General features: G+C 36.0%; 1 long non-coding RNA gene across 1 annotated transcript in view; it reads left to right on the top strand.

The window, feature by feature from the left end:
- LOC149749295 (uncharacterized) overlaps positions 1-27,900 on the top strand; it is a 231,304-nt gene that overhangs the window by 54,364 nt on the left and 149,040 nt on the right. The window contains exon 2 of the long non-coding RNA XR_016392973.1: positions 4,919-5,018. This is a non-coding gene — a long non-coding RNA (uncharacterized LOC149749295). The remainder of the gene's footprint in view (positions 1-4,918; positions 5,019-27,900) is intronic.

Genomic DNA, 27,900 nt, shown 5'->3' with positions numbered 1-27,900 from the left:
ATAGATATTTCTCCAAAAAAGATATACAGATTGCAAACAAACACATGAATGGATGCTCAACATCACTAATCATTAGAGACATGCAAATCAAAAGTACAATGAGGTATCACCTCATATTGGTCAGAATGGCCATCATTAAAAAATCTACAAACAAATGCTGGAGAGGGTGTGGAGAAAAGGGAACACTCTTGCATTGTTGGTGGGAATGTAAATTGATACAGCCACTATGGAGAAGAGTATGGAGGTGCTTTAAAAAACTAAAAATAGAACTACCATATGACTCAGCAATCCCACTTCTGGGCATAGAACCTCAGGAGACCATAATTAATAAGAGTCATGTACCACAATGTTGATTGCAGCACTATTTACAATTTCCAGGACATAGAAACAACCTAAGTGTCCATCATCGGATGAATGGATAAGGAAGATGTGGGACATAATAACAATGGAATGTTAGCCATAAAAAGAAACAAAATTGAGTTACTTGTAGTGAGGTGGATGGACCTAGAGTCTGTCATACAGAGTGAAGTAAGTGAGAAATAGAAGAACAAATACTGTATGCTAACACATATATAGAGATTCTAAAAATAAAAATGGTTCTGAAGAACCTAGGGGCAGGACAGGAATGAAGACAGAGACATAGAAAGTGGACTTGAGGACATAGAGAGAGGGAAGTGTAAGCCGGGATGAAGTGAGAGAGTGGCATGGACATATATACACTACCAAATGTAAAATAGATAGCTAGTGGGAAGCAGCCGCATAGCACAGGGAGATCAGCTCGGTGCTTTGTGACCACCTAGAGGGGTGGGATAGGGAGGGTGGGAGAGAGATTCAAGAGGGAGGGGATATGGGGATACAAGTATACGTATAGTTGATTCACTTTGTTATACAGCAGAAAGTAAGTCAACAATGTAAAGCAATTACACTCCAATAAAGATGTTAAAAAAAAAAGAGAAAGAAAAAAAAATTTCCTTGTGATAAGAATTCTTAGGATTTGCTCTCTTAACAACTTCCATATATAATATATAGGAGCGTTCATTATATTAATCATGTTGTATGTTACATGACTAGCACTTATTTATCTTATAACTGGAAGTTTGTTTCTTTCAACTACCTTCACTTCTTTTCTCTAACCCCCAAAATAAGAAAGTAATTTTTTCTCTATCTGACTTATTTTACTTAGCATAATACCTTTTAGGTCCATCCATGTCGTTATAAATGGCAAGATTTCATTCTTTTTTATGGCTGAGTAATATATATATATGTATGTATATATATGTAATAATAATAATATCACATTTTCTTTATCCATTCATCTATCATTGGGCACTTAGGTTGCTTCTGTGTCTTGGCTTTTGTGAATAATGCTGCAGTGAACACAGGGGTGCATATATCTTTTTGAATTAGTGTTTTTGTTTTCTTTGGAAAAATACCCAGAAGTGGAATTGCTAGATCATATTGTAGTTCTATTTTTTAATTTTTGGAGGAACCTCCATACCTTTTCCCATAGTGGTTGCACCAATTTACATTCCCATAACAGTGCACTACTGTTCCCTGTTCTCCACATCCCTGTTCTCCACCCCTGTTGTCTCTTTTATTCTTGATGATAGACATTCTGACAAGTGTGAGTGATACTTCATTGTGGTTTTGATTTGCATTTCCCTGATGATTAGTGATGTTGAGCACTTTTCATGTGCCTGTTGGCCGTCTGTATGTCTTCTTTGGAAAAATGTCTATTCAGGTCCTCCAACCATTGTTTTTTTTGTTTATTTAATGTTGAGTTTTGTGGGGTTTTGGTATATTTTGAATATTAACTCTTATCAGATATATCATTTGCAACTATCTTTTCCCATTCAGTAGGTAGCCTGGTGTTTTTGTTTTGTTGATAGTTTTCTTTGCTATGCAAAAACTTTTTAGTTTGATGTATTCCCCTTTGTTTTATTTTTGCTTTCGTTTCCCTTGCCTGAGGAGACATATCCAAAAATATATTGCTAAGACCAATATCAAAGAGCATACTGCCTATGTTTTCTTCTAAGAATTTCATGATGTTAGATCTTATATTTAGGTCTTTAATTCCATTTTTTTTTTTTTTTTTTTTTTTGCGGTACACGGGCCTCTCACTGTTGTGACCTCTCCCATTGTGGAGCACAGGCTCCGGACGCACAGGCTCAGCAGCCATGGCTCATGGGCCTAGCTGCTCCACAGCATGTGGGATCTTCCCAGACTGGGGCACGAACCCGTGTCCCCTGCATCGGCAGGCAGACACTCAACCACTGCGCCACCAGGGAAGCCCCTTTACTTCCATTTTGAGTTTATTTTATACATGGTGTGAGAAAGTGTTCCAGTTTGATTCTTTTGCATGTAGCTGTCCAGTTTTCACAACACCATTTATTGGAGGGTCTGTCTTTTCCATATTGTATATTCTTGCCTCCTTTGTTGTAGATTAATTGAACAAATAAGTGTGGGTTTATTTCTGGGCTCTCTATTTTGCTCCATTGATTCATGTGTCTATATTCTGTGTTTTTGTGCCAGTACTACACTGTTTTGATTAATGTAGCTTTGTAATGTTGTTTGAAATTAGGGAGCATTGTACCATAGCATATAAACTTTTTGAAGGGATTTAGGAAGTTCACAGCTAATAGCAGTATTCATGTTGACTGTAAAGGAATGTTAATTTTGTTCCAGATTTTCCCAGTCTGGCTAAGCAATATGTAACATCTTATTTTCATGAGAAAAACTTTGCAATTAGAAAGGAACCTAATAATTTTCACCTTCACTAATACTCCTAGGTGACTCACCTTTTAGGTATACCTTTGGTTACTGATTTGTAGATTGGTAAATTAGGCTGGTTAATGTAGAGATCAGCATATTTATATTGAGATTATTTGTGTTTTTTTCATTTATTATTAGTTTCTTTTTATTCCTAAGTAGTATTTCATTGTATGGATATACCACAGTTTTATCAATATAAAAAGTAATAGAAAAAAAAAAGTAACTAAAATCTTATTATTAAGGAATAACAACCACTATCATTTTGGAGTATATCCTTGAGATAGTTTTCTGTGTTTATATACCCACTTATGAATATTTAGCTTTCCTCCTCCAAACAAAGTCATATTATACATGCTTGCTATTTGCTTATTAATTTAATAATATATTATGAATATTTTTATATTTAAATAAATTTAGACCTTTCTCATATTTTAAATATTTAACAGGTCCTTTATACTTATTTTCCATTCATTACTATTACAAAAATGGCATGATTAAATCTGTGTAAATGTAATATTGCAGTGCTTCTAGATTTTTGCCTTAATACTTATAGCAGTATCTGCTAGCCTTTATTTGGTATTGAAAAATCAGAAGTCTTGTTGCTGGACTACCAGGGATCCCAGGCTCATGATAATATTGAAGTGCTTATCACTACCACTTGCCTGTTTTTATCAGTAAAGATTGAGGAAAAAAACAACAGGTGCCCATTTATGTGCACATGTACAAAAGTCCTCACACATAGCCACCTACATGAAAAATCTTTGTGACTAATTGAAAATGCAATTCTTTTACTTTATCCATTTGTAGAAAAAATAAGCTATTTAAGTCTACTCCTAGTGAACCATAGCTAATGGAACATGACATGAACGAAGCCTGGGACAAGTCCCTTGGGCAAGAAGCTACAGATACGTGGAACACCAATAAACGAAGTCACTTCTCAGTCAGGAGCAATTACACTGACACCTAAGAAAAATAGCATTAGCGTTGCTTGACAGTTGGAATCGAGTAAAAGATTATCAAAAATGCTGTATGCTAGGTTCATGCCTAAGGCAGATGACCTGGTTGACAAGCTTGCCCACGCTAACTATATCAATGCTTCAGATCAGTGTAAGGAGACCTAGCAGCAGTTCTCCTTAACTGATCATGTTAAAATTGTTGACAGATTTCATGTTTGCTTTTCTGCCACATAAGTATTCATTAGTGGGGTGAAGAGAAAAGTTCATACAAATTGATTAGAATATAAGCTTCTGCCCTCTTTTGACACTATAAGAATATGTGAGCTTTTTTTCTTTAAGTTTGTGTTTGTTGCTCCAGTAAGTAAAACTCTCCTCCAACAACAACTAATCTTTTTATTATTATTTAAAAAGAAAAATAAAACTGCATGATGTATCTCTCAGTTCTGAGGATTGTGCTGTTAAGTTGTAAGCTCCATATCTGGATCATATACTTCTGTTGGAAAGCATAGGGTTGAAAACTTGTAGAGTCAAGTACTGCTAAAAAATGTGCTCAAAATTCTCATCACAAGAAAAAGAATCTGTAGCTATGTATGGTGACAGGTGTTAAGTAGACTTATTGTGGTGATCATTTTGCAAGATATGCAAATACCAAATCATTATATTATACACCTGAAACTGATATAATATTGTAGTCAATTACAGCTCAATTTTTAGAAATGTGCTCAATATGAATATAAATCATTAACCAATTGTTCAGTCTTGGGGTTTAAAATTGTGACTATCAATTAAGTTTATATTTGACATTGATCAGGTACCTTCTCTTTTCTCTATGGCAAAGTATTTCAATCACATTTGTTCCTGGGAGTAATTGGATTTTGAATAGTCTAAAAATTCCCTTACAAGCTGGTTTTTGAAACCTCTAAACATGTCTGTTTATGATTTTGCTATTTTAAGATTTGGCTTTATTTCCCCATTTCTTAGGGAAATGATAACTTTATTTGCTGAAAGTAAAAATGATATTCTCTTTGGGTCAACTCACATAGAACTAAAATTAGAAGCAGCTTGGACATCATATCTTCTATTAATATTGATATCACGTTTCTCTTTGGATAGGACTTGGATTGGCTTTTATGAAAAACAAAATCCTTCTTAAGACTAATCACCTGATTCTCGATTTTTCTCTTTCTCAGTACTGGAGATAACTTTATGTTTGAATAATGACCTCCTTCTCCTGAGAACAAGAAGCCACTATATCCACCATCCAGTTGCTTCTACAAATTTTCTATTCAGGTACTGTAATACACTCAGAAATGAGATCTGATTTTGCTACCCACAAATACATAGGGAGTGGTCTTGCTATTTTCTTTTTATCCACTAGGTGACATAATAGATGCAGCTTTTCAATATCTGTTAAGGTATAGGTGCTTTTGTAACATGTTTTGTAATGTTTAATGCTCTCAGTTATGTTTGTTAATGGACTTTTTAGTGCAAGTATGCTGATAGTGCAATGGTCTGTAAGGGTTTTTTCATAACCACGCCCTTCAGTGTTTATACTTTGCATCTTGGAACTTTTATGGAAACAATGACTGATCAAGAAAATACTAATTTTTACTCTGCTTTACAATTTAACAGTGATTCAAATGAGAAAACTAATAAGAAAAACTATTGATATTGATTTTAAAATGTGTTTTTGAGTGTGAATCATCTGCTTTGCCAAATTTGGTTGAACCATAAAGGCAAAAATACGAAAAGATCAGGAAATGTCAGATTCTGTCAGTATTTCCTTGGGAATGGCACTTAAATCACTCTTAATCACTTGCTACCCATAAAGCCTATTCTTTAAGATCAACATAATGGTATTATGGGAACACTTGTTGCTCTTTAATATTCCCTCTTGTTTTTTTTTCTTTTTTTTTGCGGTACGCGGGCCTCTCACTGTTGTGGCCTCTCCCATTGCGGAGCACAGGCTCCGGACACGCAGGCTTGGCGGCCATGGCTCACGGGCCCAGCCGCTCCGCGGCATGTGGGATCCTCCCGGACCGGGGCACGAACCCGTGTCCCCTGCATCGGCAGGCAGACTCTCAACCACTGTGCCACCAGGGAAGCCCCCTCTTGTTTTTTAAGTATAGCTCAATAGGGTTATAATTCAAAACAATTTTAAGACATGTCATATTTTGAAATAACTGGAAAATGCTTAAGTGTGTCTTATCCTTACTAATTAAATAGAAGAATTCTTCCAGTGAAAAGCTAAACAAAGCAAAGGTAACACAGCGTACCCCCAACACATTTTCTATATCTGATAATCCAGAATATGTCCAAGTTTACTTTTTCATGATTTTTGTATGCCAATGAAGTTGCTTCTGAGTTGCTTTTGAGTCTAAATTACCATGTAACAGAGCAACATAAAACTACTTTTTTTGGTTGGGGGGTGCTTAATTTGATTTGTACATTTACTTATTTCTTATCAGAAGTTTATACTCCAGGGTTAATATCCATGAAATCACCATCTATGTATAGTGTTGCACCCTCATACTATTCTAGGGATGTTGTTTTCTATTTCTACCTATATTCTAACCCTGTATAATCTGTGATGTATGACCTCAATTCCAAGGGTATAAGCACATTTTAATCAGACTTGACACTGTGGTTTCTGGTAGTTACTAACTTTTATGGAAAGTATGAATAAGACGTAGTTGATACAAAGCAGAATCGTAAATAATAATAATAGCTAACATTTATTAAAGGCTTAACTTTGTGTTAGGTCCAGTATAAATGTCTAAAAGAGTGCTTTCTTTAGAAATACCCTAAGATGTAGTTGAATGAGACTATCATACTTTTCTTATTCATTCTCATAATTTTAAATGTCATGACTTCCAGATGTATACCTCCTACCTGGAGCTCTCCCCTGAGCTCCAGTTTTCTTAATTATCTCCATACTTAGATGTCCTAGATGTTTAGTAAGCATCTTAAAGCTACATATCCATAACAGAACTCTTGACCTTTCCTCCAAAGTCAGTTCTTCCCCTGATTCTCCATCCTAGTTAATGACAACTCCATTCTTTCTATAGCCCAGCCTAGTAATCATGGGGTCATCCTTGATTCTTCTGTCTCTCTTACATCCCAAATCCAAATCACCAATATATCCTATAGACTCTACCTTCAAAATCCAGCTACTCCTCACCACCTCCACTGCTACACTCTTGGTGGAATAACAGTAATGTCTCATGTTCATCTCTCATCCAATTAATTGCAATAGCATCCTAATTGCTTGTCTTGACTCTCTCCTATTAAAACATATCAGGTCATTTGAAATCTATTACCCAGAATGCTCCAGTGGCTTCTCAGATTAAAAGCCAAAGTCCTTAGAATGGTCTACAAGGTTTAAAACCATCAGTTCACTCCCTTCAAACCATGCTGTTATCTCTTTCACCTCTTCCTCTACTATGATTCTCCTTGATTTCTCAGTCCTGTCATGCTGAGTTTCTTACTATCCTTGGAATAAGCCAGGTACCAGTAATTCATCGCCCCCAGGTGATTCCCAGGTACTGCTCCCTCACCTCCTTCAGAATTCTGCTCTCCTAATACATTCACAGAGGGTAATTTCTTGACTACCTGAGTTTAAATTGAAACCTGATACCCTGCCTTCATTGCTGTAACCTACTTTATGCACTATCCTTGGCTATTTTCTCTCTGTGGTACATTTTAGCATCTAACATAATATATGTTTTACCTGCTTATTTGGCTTATTATCTATCTCCTCCCATTAGAATGTAAGTGCATGAGGACCTGGATTTTTGTGTTTATTCACAACTACTGGAGCAGTGCCCACCCATTATAGACTCAATAAATCTTCAATGACTGGCTGAATTGATGAGTAATTTTACAGTGGGTAAGCTAAGGCTAAGGAAGATGAAATTATCTTGTTTATTTGTTTTCTTATAATCTGACTATCTCTTACCCCCATGAGAATGAAGCTGGGTAAAAGTAGGGCTCTTCTTGTATGTTCTCTGCTACATACCCAGAATGTAGAGTACACCTGGTACATACCAGTGGAATGAACGACACATTTTGCTTTGTCAGTGTTGAGACTCAAAGATGGCAACAGCCATTTTCAAATCTTGGAAATAATTTTCACATAACTGATGTCAATTTTAAAAGAAGATATTTATTGGCCTGTGTTCCAGTTGGAGATTGGAGCGTGTTGAAGGAGGAATTCAGGCATTCTATCCAGTTGTTTCCAGAATGTTGAAGCCTTGGGCAAGTTTGAAAACTAAAAAGACTTAAAACCTTCTTCAATCTTGCCTGCCTGTCATTCTGTAGGAAGAGATACATGCAGAGCAGACAGATACCTTATTTTTTGTGGGAGTGTATAAATTTTTTAAAGATGAAGTTTAAAAATTCAAGTGAATATTGATTTGTGTAATATTTTTATAGTAACTTCTGATGAAAGTGGAAATATTGTTAATGCTTTACGTTATAATTATTCCAAATGTATTTTGATTACACTTTGCTGGTGGCCTTTAAGAATTATTTTTTCCCTGGCTTCACTTCAAGTGAAATGTAATTTTTATCAATGCAGTAAAGCATTTTCAAAGCAATTAAGTTGCATTAATCCATTTACAATTTTGTAGCTGCTAGAGAAATCTTATTTGAGCAGAATGTCAGCCAATTCACAGGAATATTCATAATTTTCTTGGGATATGCGTTATTGATATGGGCTTACCTAAAGTGAATGTATGTTGTCTTGTGATAGCTGGGTAGTATCTCCACTGGCACCCGTGTTTACTAAGTAAGCTGTTATTTGAAATAACATTTCCTTGTTATCTCAGGATAACACTGTAAATTATATGTATTATTCAGAATACTAAACAAATATTTTCAGGAGCTCATCAAGCACCTGACTTACAGCTCTGAAATTGTCCCAATGTTACTCAGAGAACAAATCCTATTTGTATATATATTATGAAATTAGACTACACCAAGCCCAGAAGGCAGATACAATCATTCTTTGAACTGTACAACAAATCCTGATGCTCTGGAAAGGTTGAAAGCCTACTTGCATTTGGCAGAGGTAATGAAATGCATCTTAATAGACTTAAATATGCAGCTTTAGTAAGTGCCAAACAAATATAACCATTTCCTGGGTGTGATCAAGTGGGCTCCTAACATTAAGCTTTGTTTCTTTAGTTAGTTCTTGATATTTTCTTATTTGCACAGCAACAAATGTGAAGCATTAGACACGTGGATGAATTGAACTTCAAAAATTATTATCCTGTGGAAATAAACAAGAATCACTTGTTTAGTCAGCAAATATATGCCTAATAAAAAACTTATGCTAAGCTTTTCAGAAGATCTGCTGTTAGCTCAATAAGTGAAAATAACCCCTCTCCCAAGACTCTGTAATCTCAGGAACAAAAAATGAAGAGGAATCTGTGTTCCAAGGGGTTTGCGTGATTACCTATAATTATGGAAAGTTCCTCTTGCCGTAACAACTCTATCTATGGATCGACATCTGTGCTTGAAAAGTTTTTCTTTTAACAGAAGTTGACATTGGGAAATATGTATTTTCTTCTTTTCAATTTTTCTGGAACTTCAGATGAAACTACTGCTTAGAAAATACTCCCTTATGCCACGTCAGACTAAGGGCACTTTGGGAATTAGTGTCCTGGCCTCACTCATCCTATTCCAGCTGGAAACTTTTATCCAAACAAGAAGAGGTTCTGCCCCCACCCTACAAATGGAACTAGTAGAAGGTGTAACTTAGAAGCTTTGTGTGCCTATTTATTCTAAATATTGCTTGAGAAGCCTAAACACAATGGCATAAATAAAAATAAACGTCCTTCAGAATAACAAGAACATCATGTTCATCACACCTGGATTCATTCTCATCACAGCTGATGTGTAGAGGAATGATTAGAAATCATATAGACACTGATGAGGAGTGAGAGGAAGATATTTAAAATTCTGCTGCACCTTGTGCTCAAAATATCTCCATCAGCTTAGCGTCACGCTTATAAACAATTTAGAAAACCATGTCTTTTTTTTTATCCTGAAAAAGCTTAATTTTATGAATATTTTAGATACATTTAGCCAGATTGAAATTTTTTTTAAAAAATGCAAGCATAACATTTCCTTCTCCATTTCATAACAGGTGTAACTGAAAAAAAAACAAAGAAAAACAAAAGATCAACAAATATTTCCTAGAAAGTGTAACTTTTCCTTAAAAGGACAACTCTCATGTTGGTCCATGGTTGTTTTAGAGCACTGTACTAATAATTAGGACATTCTCTGTTTTTAATAGTATAGCTAGATTGTATATATCATATTCCACATGTATAAAACCAAAACTCAGCACAAGGAAAACACCTTGTAAATACCTCTGAACTCATCCTTAATTGAAGATGGATCAATACTGTCATCTGTTTGAAGGTAAAATATGAAACACAATTATGTAGCAGGTAGGAAAGTACACACAGTCTCATTACCTGATTAACTCTCATCTCTTAGATATAGTCAAGAATAGTTTTGACCCAGGCACCAAGATCATGACTTGACTTCACCCAAGTTCAAACATTTCCATTTTAAAAAAAACCGAAATTTGAATTACTTTAGAATACTATTGGTCAATAAATAATAACAAATTATGAATGAATGAGAAAATAATCTCAGTTAATAGCTGAACAGTACAGGTTTGTGTATAATTTATCCCTGTTAAGTAACTGATACTTGTTTGACACCTATTTAATCACTATTCCTTTCATGATTAATAGATAAACTCTTTGAGCTACAGGTTCTGAAGAGGAAACATTTTTTCTATTTTCATTCTCTTAGTATTCAGGTAAGCCATCCCCTCCTGCTTGTAGAAATGTGTCTGATGGTTGTAATGTGTGCTATGAAACGTTTTCTTCAGCACAATGTTGGATTTCATCACAGTCTTTCTGTATTCCCTTAAGTCTCTATTCCTTTTTTTTTTTTTTTTTTTTTAATAAAAAGGCCTAACTGGGCTGGTGATGTTGCTACTACATTGCTCTTTTCACCATCCTGTTTCTGACTTTTCCATTAGTACAGATATTCCTTCTGCAACATTGCCTAGTAAGAGGCATGCTGCTCTGTCTCACCCAGATACTGTAATTTGTCTTTTTGTCTGTTGACCGTTGTATTTTGAACACTGGAGTAATATATCCTGACTTCAGTTTCTCTGTTATATACTGACTTCTAAGTTACTCCATGACCAGTGTTTCCATCTGCATAAACATAGTTCCCATATGTCTCCTCTTGAGATGTATGGTTACAGGGTCAATGGCTTTATTATTTTTCTAGTCTTAAAGACCATTTTATGTAGGATCTTTCAGTAATCCCACTGATCAGTTTGACTCAGGAAAAGCTCCATCATGTTGGCCACAGGCTTTCCTTTTCTCTTTAAAAGGTCCCTTTAAGCACTTCTAAGTAATAGAAGTTAGAATTTCTCAAAGTGCATTCCAAAGATTACTCATATTAATACCATAATAATCCGATGACAATATAGGTCATATTAACTGACATTACTAGATAACTTTTTCTGTGGTTAAACAATTTTGTGAAATGCTACATTAAAACAAGTTAAGCAGGAGTTTTTATCATAGAATTTCTCATTGTCTTCAAGATTCTTAAGTCCTTTGTGAATATCTAAAAACTTTTCCATGAAAAGCATCATGTATTTTGTAAACCAGGCTTTGAGAAATGCTTGTGTAACTTTTTTTTTTTTTTTTTTGCTCTCTATTCCCAGGAGTGGCACAGAGAGGGCTTATATATAGCTTGTATAGCCTGTTCTTCTATCCCTAGATTGAAGAAAACATTCTGACAATGAGACATGAAAGAAAATTAATCACACTATGTGTAAACATTACATTCTGTTTTGAAGCTTAATCTCATGCCTTCATCAGCAACCACACATTAATTCATATCCTATCCTTTTTAATCAGTCCCTTATATTGTGTGGATGTGTCCTTTCCAAACAGACCATATGTATCTTTGAGAAGTACCTGCACTATACCTCCTTTACATAACCATCCTGCAGCATTTCAACAAGTGCAAAATAAATAAATGAAATAGAGATCCCCCCCCCAAAAAAAAATCTATGAAACTAAGACCTGGTTTTTGGAAAAAATAAACACTATTGACAAAACTTTAGCTAAGTAAGAAAAAAGGGAAAAAAAGACTGAAATAAAACCAGAATGAAAGAGCAAACATTACAAATGAAACCACAGAAATACAAAGGATCAAAAGAGACTACTACGAAAAATTTTATGCCAACAAATTAGATAACCTAGAAGAAATTGATAAATTCTGAAAAACATACAACTTACCAGACTGAATCATGAAGGAGTAGTAAATCTGTACAGACTAATGAGTAGGGAGATCGAATCATTTATCAAAAATTTCTCAACAAAGAAAAACCCAGGACCAGATGGTTTCTAGGTTAAATTCTACCAAATGTTTGAAGAAGAGTTAACACCAATTCTTCTCAAACTCCTCCAAAGAATTGAAGAGGAAGGAACACTCCTAAACTCATTTTATGAGTCCAGCATTATCCTGTTATCCTGTTACCAAAGTCAGATAAGGATACTACCAGAAAAGTAAATTGCAGACCAATATCCCTGATGAATATAGATGTAAAATTTGTCAACATAATATTAGCAAACCGAATTCAGCAGCACATTCAAAAGATCATAACCCATGATCAAGTGGGATTTATTTCTGGGATGCAAAAATGGTTTAACATATGCGAATCAATAAATATGATATGGAATGAGGTCACCAAAATGGAGACTCATGAGACCACAGACTCTGTCCCCACACAAAGGTCAATAGTTAGACAGCTATCTACAAACAAAAGTAGCTCTGGGACAGCTTAGGAGTCCATTTAAGAAACTTCAGCAACACGGTGAAACAAAAAAACCTGAAAATAACTGCACAAAATGGTAAGGAAAAACATCTTTATTTTGCCTGTATCATTCCATTTCCCTGGCTGGCACTGCGCAGCACCAAGAAGGAACTCCTCTGCTGGAAAGAGTTCTCCTCTCTGAAAATGGGAGTGGGTGGTAAACAAACAACTTCCCAGCCTTTCAGGGCAGTACATGAAGGTCCCTCTTCAGTTTTACCATTCCCAGATACCAGCAAAGCTGAGACATATAGAGATGGCTTGGAACAAGGAAGAAGGTGGGGGCTACCAGTATCATCCACACAGTAGGAGTGGACTGCTGTGTGAGTACAAACTGCCGGCCTAGATCCCCATAGCTGAGACCCGCAGCTGTGCATGCACTTGGGGCTAGCCCCTCCAGCTGTGCACCTGCATTATTTACAATAGCCAAAACATGGGAACAACCTAAGTGTTCGACAGATGAATGGATAAAGAAAATGGTGCGTGTGTGTGTGTATATATGTGTGTTATATTGTTCAACCATTAAAAAGAATAAAATCTGTCATTTGCAAGAACATGTTTGGATGTTGAGGATATTATGCTAAGTGAAAAAAGTCAGACAGAGAGAGACAAATAATGTATAACCTTACTTATATGTGGAATTTTAAAAAGCTGAATTCATAGAAACAGAGAATCAAATGGTGATTGCCAGGGGCTGCGGGAAAATGGGAAGATGTTGGGTATTGGGTACAGACTTTCAATTATAAGATGAATAAGTCCTGGGGATCTACTGTACAGTATGGTGAATATAGTTAACAATAATTTATGATGTACTTGAAAGCTAAGAGAATAGATCTTAAGTGTTCTCACCACGCATATGAACATACACACACATGCAGAGGCAATTATGTGAGGTGATGGAGATGTGTCAAGTCCTCACTTGGTGTCCCTTAAACTTATATCATGTTATATGTCAATTATATCTCAGTGAAGCTGGAAAAAAAAGGAAAGAATCCTATAATGGAATGCCCTAATTTCAGAATTGTTGTCTTCCAAATCCTTTTCAACATTTTACCAGAAAGATTATTTGGAAATGCAAATATCCTTGTTTAAAATCCTCTGATGTTTCCTCAGTGGTCTGTGGGAAAAGTAAACGTTTCCAAGCATGGCCTTCAAGATACTACATGACACAGAACTAGCCTGACTCCCTAAACCTTCTTCTGTTGCTACATCTTCATGTTCGTTCTCCAAAAAAACTCAGTCTCTGAAATGTTTCATTCTCTCTCCCTCTGTCTAGAAGCAGCTCCATCTGCCAGGAAACGCTTCCTCATACCTATCCCTTTGTCTAGGCTACCTCCTTCATGTTTTCCAATATGCAATTCATGTTTTACCTTCTCTGGAATGCCTTTCTTTTTTTTTTTTTTTAATTAAATGATAGAGTCTTTAAATTCTATAGTGTTTTACAATTTTCAAAAGTTTCACACACGTAATTTCATATAATCCCATAGTGACCCTTTTTTCCCTCCCACCCTTATATTGCCCCTCCCCCCTTCCCACTCCTACTGCTTACTAGTTTGTTCTCTATATCTGTGAATCTGCTTCTTTTTGTTTTTGGAATGCCTTTCTTTTGACATCATATATACCATATGCTGTACTAAACAAGTGAACTGAAACCTTTGTCTCCTAGGTTCTTCACACACAAAATGGGAATGACAGTAATAAGGATAAATTAATGAATTGGTAATTATAAGGCATGTGGCTTGAGTAGGGAACAGTACTTCTTTTTAGTCAGATTTTCACATACTGAAAATAGTAATAAACTTCCTCTGGACATTCAGTTAAAAAAAAAACAAAAACAGCTTTGCTAGTTTAATGAGAAGATCAACACCTAGGCAAAGGTTGAAAGTTAGTTCAAGTCATTTTTGGAATATCATGTTATTTACTCCATTTGCCCCAAATCTGACAGAACCAAGGATATAATTCACGTGTTTCTTTGGGGATTAGTTACCTTTTGCTAATGAAATTATTCTGAATTTGCATTTTTTCTCTTTCTTTTCTAATTTCATAAATTGCCCATCATAATGTAATTACTTAGTTTTCTCAGATCAGGGTTTATCCTGTTATTGTATTTACCATTCTGTTATTTTGTAGATCATATTTCTTGAGTCTCACACTACTAGGACAGTCTCATGATTTCTCTTCTTTGTATATAAAAAACAGTGGATCATAACTGTTCAATTTGAGGTCCCGGATATTGCAAAAGGAATATTTTCTTTTTACTTTTCTGAAAAGAACTGTTGTAATTTTTAAATTTTCTCTAATTGTTTGAGAATAGTGAACCCCTACAGGCATTCTCATTGTTTACATAGTCTTTACCATAACTATCTTGAGTCAGTACTTTTGCACAGGTGAGATACAGGTCTCCAATTTCAGGTGAAGGGATTTCACCTTGCTAGAAACTCACTGATTCACTTATGAAATACTACAATATCCGCCCCACCCTGAGGTGACTTTACCCAAGAGAGGGTGAGATCTGACTTTGCTTCTCTTAGAAAAGTTGACATTATACACAAGTTATTAAATTCTTTTCTTCTTAACCCTATTTTACTACTTTCTCTTAATTCTTTTCCTTTTCATAAAGATTGAATCCTGCATCTAATTCACTCATACTCAGAGTTATGTCTCAATTAGTATGTGCTTCTGCTCATTTTTCTCTAATAAATCAGTGAAATTTTATGATTCCTCTAGCAAACATGAAATCAATAGAATTAGATTAAAATGTCCTAAGGAGAGACTGGTTTTGGCTCCTTCCAGCTACTGTAAGCTGGGCTCAGGTCTCCTTCAAGTGTGTTCAATCGGGGAATTAAGGATAAAGGAGCAGCAGCTACTCAGGGAAGAATTTTTTGTGGCAATGGGAGAAGTACAAGAGAGCAAATCCAACTCCAAGAAAATATTGAAACCTCTCCTGTGTCAAATAGGGGCAATTTTGGGGCTCAGAGCCCACTGCCTGAATGCTGGCCAAGTCCCTAGGAGAAGAAAGACCCTATAACACATCTGGGTGGCTGACAGGGTCTTGGGGCTCTGGCCAGGTGTCAGGCCTGAGCCTCTGAGGTGGGAGAACCAAGTTCAGGACATTGGACCATGAGAGACCTCCTGGCTCCAAGTAATATCAATCGGCAAGAGCTCTCTCAGAGATCTCCATCTCAATGCTAAGACCAAGCTCCACTCAATGGCCAGCAAGCTCCACTGCTGCATGCCCCATGCCAATCAACTAGCAAGACAGGGACACAACCATACCCATTAGCAGAGAGGCTGCTAAAATCATAATAAGTTCACAGACACACCAAAGCACACCACCAGACATAGCCCTGCCCACCAGGAAGACAAGATCCAGTCCCACCCACCAGAACAGAGGCACCAGTCCCCTCCACCGGGAAACCTACACAAGCCACTGAACAAAACTCACCCACTGGGGGCAGACACCAAAGAAAATGGGAACTATGAAGCTCCAGCCTGTGGAAAGGAGACCCCAAACACAGTAAGTTAAGCAAAATGAGAAGACAGAGAAATACGCAGCAGATGAAGGAGCAAAGTAAAAACCCACCAGACCAAACAAATGAAGAGGAAATAGGCAGTCTACCTGAAAAAGAATTCAGAATAATGATAGTACAGATGATCCAAAATCTTGAAAATAGAATGGAGAAAATACAAGAAACGTTTAACAAGGACCTAGAAGAACTAAAGAGCAAAGAAATAATGATGAACAACACAATAAATGAAATTAAAAATTCTCTAGAAGGAATCATTAGCAGAATAACTGAGGCAGAAGAATGGAGAAGTGACCTGGAAGATAAAATAGCGGAAATAACTACTGCAGAGCAGAATAAAGAAAAAAGAATGAAAAGAATTGAGGACAGTCTCAGAGACCTCTGGGACAACATTAAATGCACCAGCATTCGAATTATAGGGGCCCCAGAAGAAGAAGAGAAAAAGAAAGCGTCCGAGAAAATATTTGAAAATTTATAGTTGAAAACTTCCTTAACATGGGAAAATAAATAGTCAATCAAGTACAGGAAGCTCACACAGTCCCATAAAGGATAAATCCAAGGAGCAACATGCCAAGACACATATTAATCAAACTCAAAAATTAAATACAAATAAAAAATATTAAAAGCAGCAACGGAAAAGTAACAAATGACATACAAAGGAACCCCTATAAGGTTAACAGTTGATCTTTCAGCAGAAACTCTGCAAGCCAGAAGGGAGTGGCAGGACATATTTAAAATGATGAAAGGGAAACACCTACGACCAAGATTACTCTAACTATGAAGGATCTCATTCAGATTTGACGTAGAAATTAAAATCTTTACGGCCAAGCAAAATTTAACAGAATTCAGCACCACCAAACCAGCTTTACAACAAATGCTACAGGAACTTCTCTAGGCAGGAGACACAAGAGAAGGAAAAGACCTACAATAACAAACCCAAAACAATTAAGAAAATTGTAATAGGAACATACATTTCGGTGATTACCTTAAATGTAAATGGATTAAATGCTCCAACCAAAAGACATAGACTGGCTGAATGGATACAAAAACAAGACCCATATATATGCTGTTACAACAGACCCACTTCAGACCTAGGGACACATACAGAATGAAAGTGAGGGGATAGAAAAAGATATTCCATGCAAATGGAAATCAAAAGAAAGCTTGAGTAGCAATTCTCATATCAGACAAAATAGGCTTTAAGATATAGACTATTACAAGAGACAATGAAGGACACTACATAATGATCGAGGGATCAATCCAAAAGAAGATATAACAATTGTAAGTATTTATGCACCCAAAATAGGAACACCTCAGTACATAAGGCAAATGCCAGCAGCCATAAAAGGGGATATTGACAGTAACACAGTCATAGTAGGGGACCTTAACACCCCACTTTCACCAATGGAAATATCATCCAAAATGAAAATAAATAAGGAAGCACAAGCTTTAAATGACACATTACAAGTTGGACTTAATTGATATTTATAGGACAGTCCATCCAAAAACAACAGAATACATGTTCTTCTTAAGTGCTCATGGAACATTCTCCAGGATAGATCATATCTCAGGTCACAAATCAAGCCTTGGTAAATTTAAGAAAATTGAAATCATATCAAGTACCTTTTCTGACCACAATGTTATGAGACTGGATATCAATTATGGGAAAAAAAACTGTAAAAAATACAAACACATGGAGGCTAAACAATACACTACTAAATAACCAAGAGGTCATTAAGGAATCACAGAGGAAATCAGAAAATACCTAGAAACAAATGACAATGAAAGCATGATGACCCAAAACCTATGGGATGCAACAAAAGCGGTTCTAAGAGGGAAGTTTACAGCAATACAATCCTACCTCAAGAAACAAGAAAAATAAAAAATAAACAACCTAACCTTACACCTAAAGCAATTAGAGAAAGAAGGACAAAAAACCCCCAGAGTTAGCAGAAGGAAAGTAATCATGAGGATCATATCAGAAATAAATGAAAAAGAAGTGAAGGAAACTATAGCAAAGATCAATAAAACTAAAAGCTGGTTCTTTGAAAAGATAAACAAAATTGATTAACCATTAGCCAGACTCATCAAGAACAAAAGGAACAAAAGGGAGAAGACTCAAATCAACAGAATTAGAAATGAAAAAGAAGAAGTAACAACTGACACTGCAGAAATACAGAGTATCATGAGAGATTACTACAAGCAACTCTATGGCAATAAAATGGACAACCTGTAAGAAATGCACAAATTCTTAGAAAAACACAACCTTCTGAGACTGAACCAGGGAGAAATAGAAAATATAAACACAATAATCACAAGTACTGAAATTGTAACTGTGAAAATCTTACAGCAAACAAAAGCCCAGGACAAGATGGCTTCACAGACGAATTCTATCAAACATTTAGAGAAGAGCTAACACCTATCCTTCTCAAACTCTTCCAAAATATAGCAGAGGGAGGAACACTCCCAAACTGATTCTATGAGACCATCATCACCCTGATACCAAAACCAGACAAAGATGTCACAAAAAAGAAAACTATAGGCCAATATCACTGATGAACATAGATGTAAAAATCCTCAACAAAATACTAGGAAACAGAATCCAACAGCACATTAAAAGGTTCATACACCATGATCAAGTGGGGTTTATCCAGGAATGCAAACATTCTTCAACATATGCAAATAAATCAATGTGATAAACCATATTAACAAATTGAAGGATAAAAACCATATGATAATCTCAATAGATGCAGAAAAAGCTTTCAACAAAATTCAACACCCATTTATGATAGAAACCCTCCGGAAAGTAGGCATAGAGGGAACTTACCTCAACATGATACAGGCCATATATGACAAACCCACAACCAACATCGTTCTCAATGGTGAAAAACTGAAAGCATTTCCTCTAAGATCAGGAACAAGACAAGGTTGCCTACTGTCACTGCTGTTATTCAACATAATTTTGGAAGTTTTAGCCATAGCAATCAGAGAAGAAAAAGAAATAAAAGGAATCCAAATTGGAAAAGAAGAAGTAAAGCTGTCACTGTTTGCAGAGGACATGATACCATACATAGAGAATCCTGAAGATGCTACCAGAAAACTAAAGATACTACCAGAGAGCTATCAGCTAATCAATGAATTTCGTAGAGTAGCAGGAAACAAAATTAATGCCCAGAAATTTCTTACATTCTTATACACTAATGATGAAATATCTGGAAGAGAAATTGAGGAAGCACTCTCATTTACCATTGCAACAAAAATAATAAAATACTTAGGAATAAACCTACCTAAGGAGACAAAAGACCTGTATGCAGAAAACTATAAAACACTGATGAAAGAAATTAAAGACGATACAAACAGATGGAGAGATATACCATGTTCTTGGATTGGAAGAATCAACCTTGTGAAAATGACTATACTACCCAAAGCAATCTACAGATTCAGTGCAATCCCTATCCAACTACCAATGGCATTTTTCACAGAAGTAGAAGAAAAAGTTGCTCAATTTGTATGGAGACACAAAAGACCCCGAATAGCCAAAGCAATCTTGAGAAAGAAAAATGGAGCTGGAGGAATCAGGCTTCCTGACTTCAGACTATACTACAAAACTATAGTAATCAAGACAGTATGGTCTTTGCACAAAAACGGAAATATGGATCAATGGAACAGTATAGAAAGCCCAGAGATAAACCCACACACATTTATGTATGATAAAGGAGGCAAGGATATACAATGGAGAAAAGACACACTCGTCAATAAGTGGTGCTGGGAAAACTGGACAGCTACATGTAAAAGAATGAAATTAGAACACTCCCTAACACCATACACAAAAATAAACTCAAAATGGATTAAAGACCTAAATGTAAGGCCAGAGACTATAAAACTCTTAGAGGAAACATAGGCAGAACACTCTATGACATAAATCACAGCAAGATGCTTTTTGACCCACCTCCTAGAGAAATGGAAATAAAAACAAAAAATAAACAAATGGGGCCTAATGAAACTTAATAGTTTTTGCACAGCAAAGGAAGCCATAAACAAGGTGAAAAGACAACCCTTAGAATGGGGGAAAATATTTGCAAATCAAACAAAGGACAAAGGATTAAACTCCAAAATATAGAAGCAGCTCATGCAGCTCAATATCATAGAAACAAACAACCCAATCCCCAAATGGGCAGAAGTCCTAAGTAGACATTTCTCCAAAAAAGATATACAGATTGCCAACAAATAGATGAAAGGATGCTCAATATACTAATCATTAGAGAAATGCAAATCAAAACTACAATGAGGTACCTCCTCACACCAGTCAGAATGGCCATCATCAAAAAATCTACAAACAATAAATGCTGGTGATGGTGTGGAAAAAAGGGAATCCTCTTGCCCTCCTGGTGGGAATGTAAATTGATACAACCACTATGGAGAACAGTATGGAGGTTCCTTAAAAAACTAAAAATAGAACTACCATATGACCCTGCTATACCACTACTGGGCATATACCCTGAGAAAACCATAATTCAAAAAGAGTCATGTACCACAGTGTTCATTGCAGTAGTATTTGCAATAGCCAGGACATGGAAGCAACCTAAAGTGTCCATCAACAGATGAATGAATAAAGAAGATGTGGCACATATATGCAATAGAATATTACTCAGCCATAAAAAAAATGAATTGAGTTATTTGTAGTGAGGTGGATGGACCTAGAGTGTGTCATTCAGAGTGAAGTAAGTCAGAAAGAGAAAAACAAATACCGTACGCTAACACATCATATATATGGAATGTAAAAAAAAAAAAAAAAGATTCTGATTAACCTAGGAGCAGGACAGGAATAAAGACGCAGATGTAGAGAATGGACTTGAGGACACGGGAAGTGGGAAAGTTAAGCTGGGACGTAATGAGAGAGTGGCCTGGACATATATACACTACCAAATGTAAAATAGATAGCTAGTGGGAAACAGCTGCATAGCACAGGGAGATCAGCTTGGTGCTTTGTGACCACCTAGAGGGGTGGGATAGGGAGGGTGGGAGGGAGATGCAAGAAGGAAGGGATATGGGGATATATGTATATGTACAGCTGATTCACTTTGTTATACAGCAGAAACTAACACACCATTGTAAAGCAATTATACTCCAATAAAGATGTTAAAAAAATAAATTAAAATGTCCTAAGGAGTTCAGAGATTTTCCCATACTATTTTCCAGAAAATACTATTGAAACACAGTGTAGTTGGGGTTTCAAAGTCAAATTTAAGAAATGGTTTCTTATTGTTAACATCCCACTGTCACATTTGAAAATCATCTTAGCAACTTTAAATAGCTTTTAGCTGGCATAGGGTCTCTATAGAGGGGTTTTAGAGACCAACTGTAGAGGAGCATGTGAAAGACAGCCCCTTCATCTTTGTTTCCCTGAAGCAGCAATTCCCATATATTCATGTGTATGTATGTATGTGTGTGTGTGTGTGTGTGTGTGTGTGCACGCTTCTGTGCCTGTATGTGTTTATTTTTTGTCATGTTTTGTTTCCTGAAAGGTTACATGTATACAGTCATTTAACACCACTGATGCAGTTACCAATGAAGAAATCCGTTAATTTGTAGTGGGTTGTGGTATAGCTGTAGGTCTCTTCTCTCCTAGCCCAGTGTGCTTTCAGCCACATATGTTGTCTCTGATACCATTATCCTTAGCAAGAAGGGCCAACTTATTTTTTGTGATATTATATTTACCCTGGGAGGTTCTCTGCACTGGGGAGCCTGGTGCCTTTTCCTTGACAATATGTCGAGTGTTGTTTAACAAAAAGAAGTGTTATCAGGAACAAGAAGGCAAGGACATGTTAAATCACCAGTTGCCAAAATCTATATTCCCACAATGTATCCCAAGGCCATTGTCCCATATTGTTATCTGGAAACTTTTGGCACATATATCAACTCTTGGTTGATGTACCTGCTTTATTGACATCCCTGCAACTCTCTAGACTGTGTAAGGATGCTTTAAGCCCACAGATTGCGTGATTTCTGATTGTGAATTTTGAATCTCAAGTGGGGTTATCTTGCCACCTTTGACTTTATGCATGGCTTATGGCTTTGCCTAGTTTCTAGGGGCATTACTGGTTTTTCCAACTTTAAATGAGGACTGTTTGGGATTTGAGGAATTTCTGCTTATGGTCCTGACAAAAATTAGGTTTCAGGCAGCCTTTTGTTTAGCTATGTTTTACCAAAGCAAAGGAGTTCTTGTATTCTTAGGATCTTGATATCTAGTATACTCAAAGTCATGCTTATGCTTGTTACTCTACCAAAGACAATGTCTCTGATTCATGGTTACCAGTGCAAAGCTCCAGCTAAGTTTCCATTTCCAGCTGTCTGGTTTAAAGTTACGTTACTCTGCAAATCCAGGAGTTGGCAGATCTTTCCAGTTCTCAATTTGTTACTCAAATACCGTTGAAAGACTGACTACCTTTAGGGCTGGTGTTGTTCTTTTCTGTTAATAGGTGCTGCATTTATATTAACCCTTGCTATCCATTTATTTCCCAAGAGTCTCTAGAATAAAACTATTTTATCACCTAAGTACTGGATTCCAAGACTGATTTGATCAGCATGTATATTTTTCATCTCCCTTAACATTGCTGATTTTCTTTTCTTTTCTTTTCTTTTTTGTTATGGTCTTCTAAAAGGCTTTGTGATCAGTTTGGATTTCTTTCAAGGGATTAGCTATGGTATCTGCACATAATTCTGCCAAAGCCTATGCCATCTTTTTGTGTTTTGAAGGGTGAACATGTGTTGTTGCAGATCAAATAATGGTAAGGCTTTGTCTTATTGAGTGCAATTTATGTAATCTGTTTTAATAGATAACAGGGATTATATGGTCAAATGAACTCTTTTTGATCCCCAATCTGCATCTTAGCCTGTTCTATAACTAGACTACATCTTAAGCAGTGAAATTTTTCCTTAGGAATAATTCTATTGACCCTACAAAATAAAACAAAACTTAAGTTTAAAATGAAGAAATAGCTTTAACTCTGTATGTTGGGGGTGGAAGTGGAAAGGAATGATGTTGGGTCTAGGGTTTTTATTTATGTGATGAAAAGAACATGAATATTTCCAAATCTTAAATATGTAGGCTTGGATTCCAACCAGAATAATCTTTGGGAGTTAATCAACCTCTTGGCAATTTAGATTCTTCATCAGTAAAATGGAGTTGACAGTCCCTATAATTAGAGTTGTTTTAAGTGTTTGCTGACATAGCTTCCTAGTGCCTTCAAAAGGTAAGTGTTCAATAAATGCTTGCTGCCTTCTCCTTCTTTTCCCTCAAATCTTCTCCCTCTACATGGGACATGGATTTGTTCACATAGAGAATGGATCCACAGGATAATACTGCCTAGGCAAGGTGGGTTTTGTAGAAAATTGATTTAGACCTACATCAGAACTAAGGAGGCATTTGGAATGCAAAGACTTGATTCTCTGAGAATAAATATGGTTTGTTACAGTTAAGCATCATTGTTCCAACCAGCAGGCTTCAATTTGGGTTTCCAAATCATATATTTAGCTGGATTACACGTGTTTAAATCCGTGGTTAGCCACTTTCTAGTGTATGATTTTAGACAAATAATTTATCCTTTGCCTCAGTTTCCTTATTTGCAAAGTGTCAGACAATTATAGTGCCTTTCCCAATAGGGTTCTTATGAGGATAAACTGAGAAGATCCTTGTAAAGCACATAAATCACTCAACAAAGTATGTGGACCTTTGAAAGTACTTTAGTGTTGTGTTTATTTTCCCAATAGATGAGGATTTCCTCCTGTTCTTATCACCTCTGTATCACCAGTCTAGCAGAATAAATGATGGAGTAAATAGCAGAGAAACTGTTTAAGCCAGTGCATAACCTCTCCATTGGAAATGCATATTCCAGGAGACAAGTCACAATGTGAGAAGGGTTGCTAGAACTGTATTGGATGGATATTTTGGAGGATTAATTATAAATAAACAAAGAAAGAGATGTCTTATTTATGATGTCTATATTCACACTCTACAATTTTCACCTTTTATTATTTTAGTCTAGGGGATCTATTCGTAGGAGTAGTGGTTTAAATGACTTAAGTTAACATAAATCCAAGGGACAGAGAATGTGAAGAATCATATATGATTACAAAACTGCCATCCAGAGACAAGATGATTAGAACTTGCCTAAGGATTATGTTCATTTCTCAATGATTTCTCTATGCTAATTATTAGTACAACAGGAAATGTGACTGGTAGAATGTCAAAACAGAATTTTCTTGAAGAGGCAGACCACATCTACCTTTTTGTACTATTTTCAGTATAAATATCTAAGTGATTCAATGTTTACCATTGTCTAAACGGAAAAAAGAGGGTTATTGTCTCTCATCAACAACCATTGGTTTACAAAAGTACTGTGGGAGAGGCAATAGAAGTAAAAAGTAAAATCTCATTTAACAATTATGTCCTTTAAGTATGTAGGTAAAGAAAAAATATCAATATGAAAATATAAGTAAATGGACACATGTAAAGACAGAAACATCTACTAGTAAATTTTTAACTGATAACGGTGTATTTTGGCAGACAATATTTCAGATGTTCCTGACTGGAAGTAATGAGCCTGAAAGTACTAAAAATTTAAGTGACTCCGAAAGTTTATATAACCTTTTAGTAGCAGACCAGGTTTTAAAATTCACTCGCTGATTCCATTAAGTCCTAGAGCTTAGTCCATTAAGCCATGCTACCTCCATTTAAAACCTACTCCCAGACCTTTTATATGCTTAGAATCCAGTATATGGAATAATTAAATCCAACACAAGTACAGTCGTATATTCCTGGATAGATGCATAAATATTTGCATATGGAGCTCTACTCTTTTATCTTTACGTAAGTTTTAAGTTTACAAATGGCTAATGGTACTATATGGCTCAGGATTTCTTTCTCTGTTGTCAAAATGCTTTCTTTCATAATTATTTCCAGAGTGACTAATGTTAATTTTGCAGAATGTGTACGCTGAACTGATATCTCTTAAATCACAGTGCTTGATAAAGGGAGGAGGTTAATAAAGCATGGATCATTACAATTGTAGACCCATCTTAATTTATACTAATGACCAATAGGACTCACAGCAAATAAGAGTATGTGAATTGGAGATGACTTGATTAAAAGCAATGAATTTTATGTGTTTCCGAACTGCACAAAGAGAATAATAATTTTGATGTCATCTATCCCTGGTAGAGAAACCATCAATACAGAAAACAGAGGATTGCTTATAAATAGCTTATGTGAATGAGAGTATTTACAGACTCGCAATAAATCAGGTCCTATTACAGTGAACTCTACATAAGTCTGGCTGTGGTCCTTATACTATACTTTTGATGAAATACGTAATCAGCTGGGTATTTTTTTTATATGGAAAAATTTAAGTAGTTTCTGTCATAATAGAATTTGACCTATAGATGAAGTACAGTTTAGTTACTTGGGAATTAACACATAAATATTCTTGCTAGGATTTTTCTTTCATTGAAAATATTAAGAACGGCAAAAGCCATGTGATTAAAGGGAGCCTAAGGCTTCAAAGTATTTCTGGAGAATTATCCTTCCACCACAGGCAGTAAAGAAGGGCAGAGCTACTGTTTCTTAGAAACATTTAGAGCGAGGTGGAAAAAACTCATGCTTCTACATCAATAAAGCAAGTGGATTGACTGTACTGACTTTTCCAGACTCCAAGGTGTTTTTAAAATTTATTTATTTTTATTTATTTTATTACAAGCTGACACTAGCTTGTAATAGTGTATATGTGTGTGTAGGATGTGGGTAACATACAAGGTGGCTTCCAAAAAATTAATCTTGTGCTCTTCACTAATGTGAGCCTATCCATTGTCCAGGTAAGATACAGCACACTTAAAGAAGATATTTTAGTTCTAACATCAGCAATGCCGAATAAGAGCAAAGAGAATGGAGAGGAAAATGCATTTAGGTGTGCAGTGATACAACCATTTATTAGTGTCCTTATAGTGTTAAATTGGGTTCTATGAGGCTATGCTGGGAAGGAGCCCTTTGTACTCTCTTAATTACAGAATTTAGTATCAGTTTTGGCTTAGCACAAAGATACAAAAGCTATGTTGCTTTGATGTTCATCTCAGATCTCTGATACCGTCTCTTGCAAGTATGCTCAGGCTACTTAGGATAGGAAAAGGGTTGGGGGCCCAGGTGGGTGGTGTGGAAGCTGTGAATTATTTAACCCTAAAGGCATTCCTAAACCTACACCCCTACAGGTGGGTGAGGAAATTCAGAACTGTAAACCATAGCATTGAGAAGTGAGTTTTTTCAAAGAGGTTGATTAAAGACTTTTCTACAGAATGAGAGATCTGATCTTAGAAGGATAAAACTATCACTAACTAATGAAGCATGTGTGTATGACATAGATGTAGATACATATAGAGAGATGGACAGAGCGGGGAAGAGTGAGGAGAGAGGGAAGAGTGAGGGATCACAGTAACTGATGGTATCTGGAGCATCAGTTAGTACTATCTCAGAAAGAATGTCCCATTGTGTTGAGAGTGATGCATGATATCTCAGGGGAATAAATGTGGGTAAGCAGGGTATATAGTTCTTAAGGTGTTAAGGTAGATAGTTCCTTTGGCCCAGTATTGCAGAAGAGATTCAGACAAAGAGGAACTATTCAGTTGAAAATGTTTACCACATAGTCTGCTTATCTGAAGATGATTCACACCAAAGCAAACAATCAAAGACACAAACAAACACCCACAAAGAATCACACTGCATGCCTTAGAGCTAGAATTGGGTAATCCAAATCTTAGCATTATATGTGTAGGGATGAACTTTTGTAATTGTTTTATCCAGGTAGTGTCCAGTGGTTACAATCTCTCAGGATATGATTTAGGTTTGGGGTTAGGGGGAATTCTTTTTTTTTAAAGGATTAATTATTTTTTTTAAAGATCTGCTTTAACTAAAAGGTAAATATTAAGAATTGATTACTTGGGAATTAAATCGATTGGTGGAGACTAAAACAACCAGTATTATTGCCCTTTATCTTCCAGAGGTATCCCAACTAGAAAGTTTAAGTTTATCAATTATTTCTTGATTCAAAGTAATTCATTTTATGTGGTAAAAAAATCAAAGAGCACAATATAAAAGTAAGTATCCTTCCAATACTATCTACTAATTCCATTCTCTACAGGAATCCATGTTTTAAGCAGATTCCTTGTATAGCTTCAAGTATGTATGTTTATATTTGTCTCTTTTTAAAAGTTTTTAAACTACTTATTGCTTGCCACTTCCAAGAGGCACTATTCTTCTGCAGAGGCTGCAGGCAACCCACTACTTTGTATAACCTCACCATGGCCAAGGAGATGCCTTCAGGTGGATAATTTTGAGTTGGAATATGGAATAGTTTTATACCCAACTCTTTTCCTGCCAACTGAGAGAGGAAGGGGAGGATCTGAAATCCATTTAAATGATTCAAAGAGTTCTAGTAAAATGTCATACTGTGCTACAGATCCCAACCCACCCCCTCCCCCCATCCCCACTGTGTCCTTGTTACACTTCCTGGGGCTCATATATACCTACCTAAGATGCAATAAGGGAGCCTTTGCTAATTCATGCAATTTAATTTTTTTAAATTGAAGTATATATAGTCGGTTTACAATATTATGTTATTTTCAGGTGTACAGCAAAATGATTTGGTTATACATGTATATATGTGCATATATCTATATC

The sequence above is a fragment of the Delphinapterus leucas genome, chromosome 4 (assembly GCF_059928025.1).
Source record: "Delphinapterus leucas isolate spDelLeu-1000000601 "Yukka" chromosome 4, BTC_Dleu_Yukka2, whole genome shotgun sequence".
In the NCBI taxonomy this organism is placed as follows: Eukaryota; Metazoa; Chordata; class Mammalia; order Artiodactyla; family Monodontidae; genus Delphinapterus; species Delphinapterus leucas.
The sequence above is the reverse complement of the archived record's forward strand: the minus strand, read 5'-3'. Positions and strand labels throughout refer to the sequence as shown.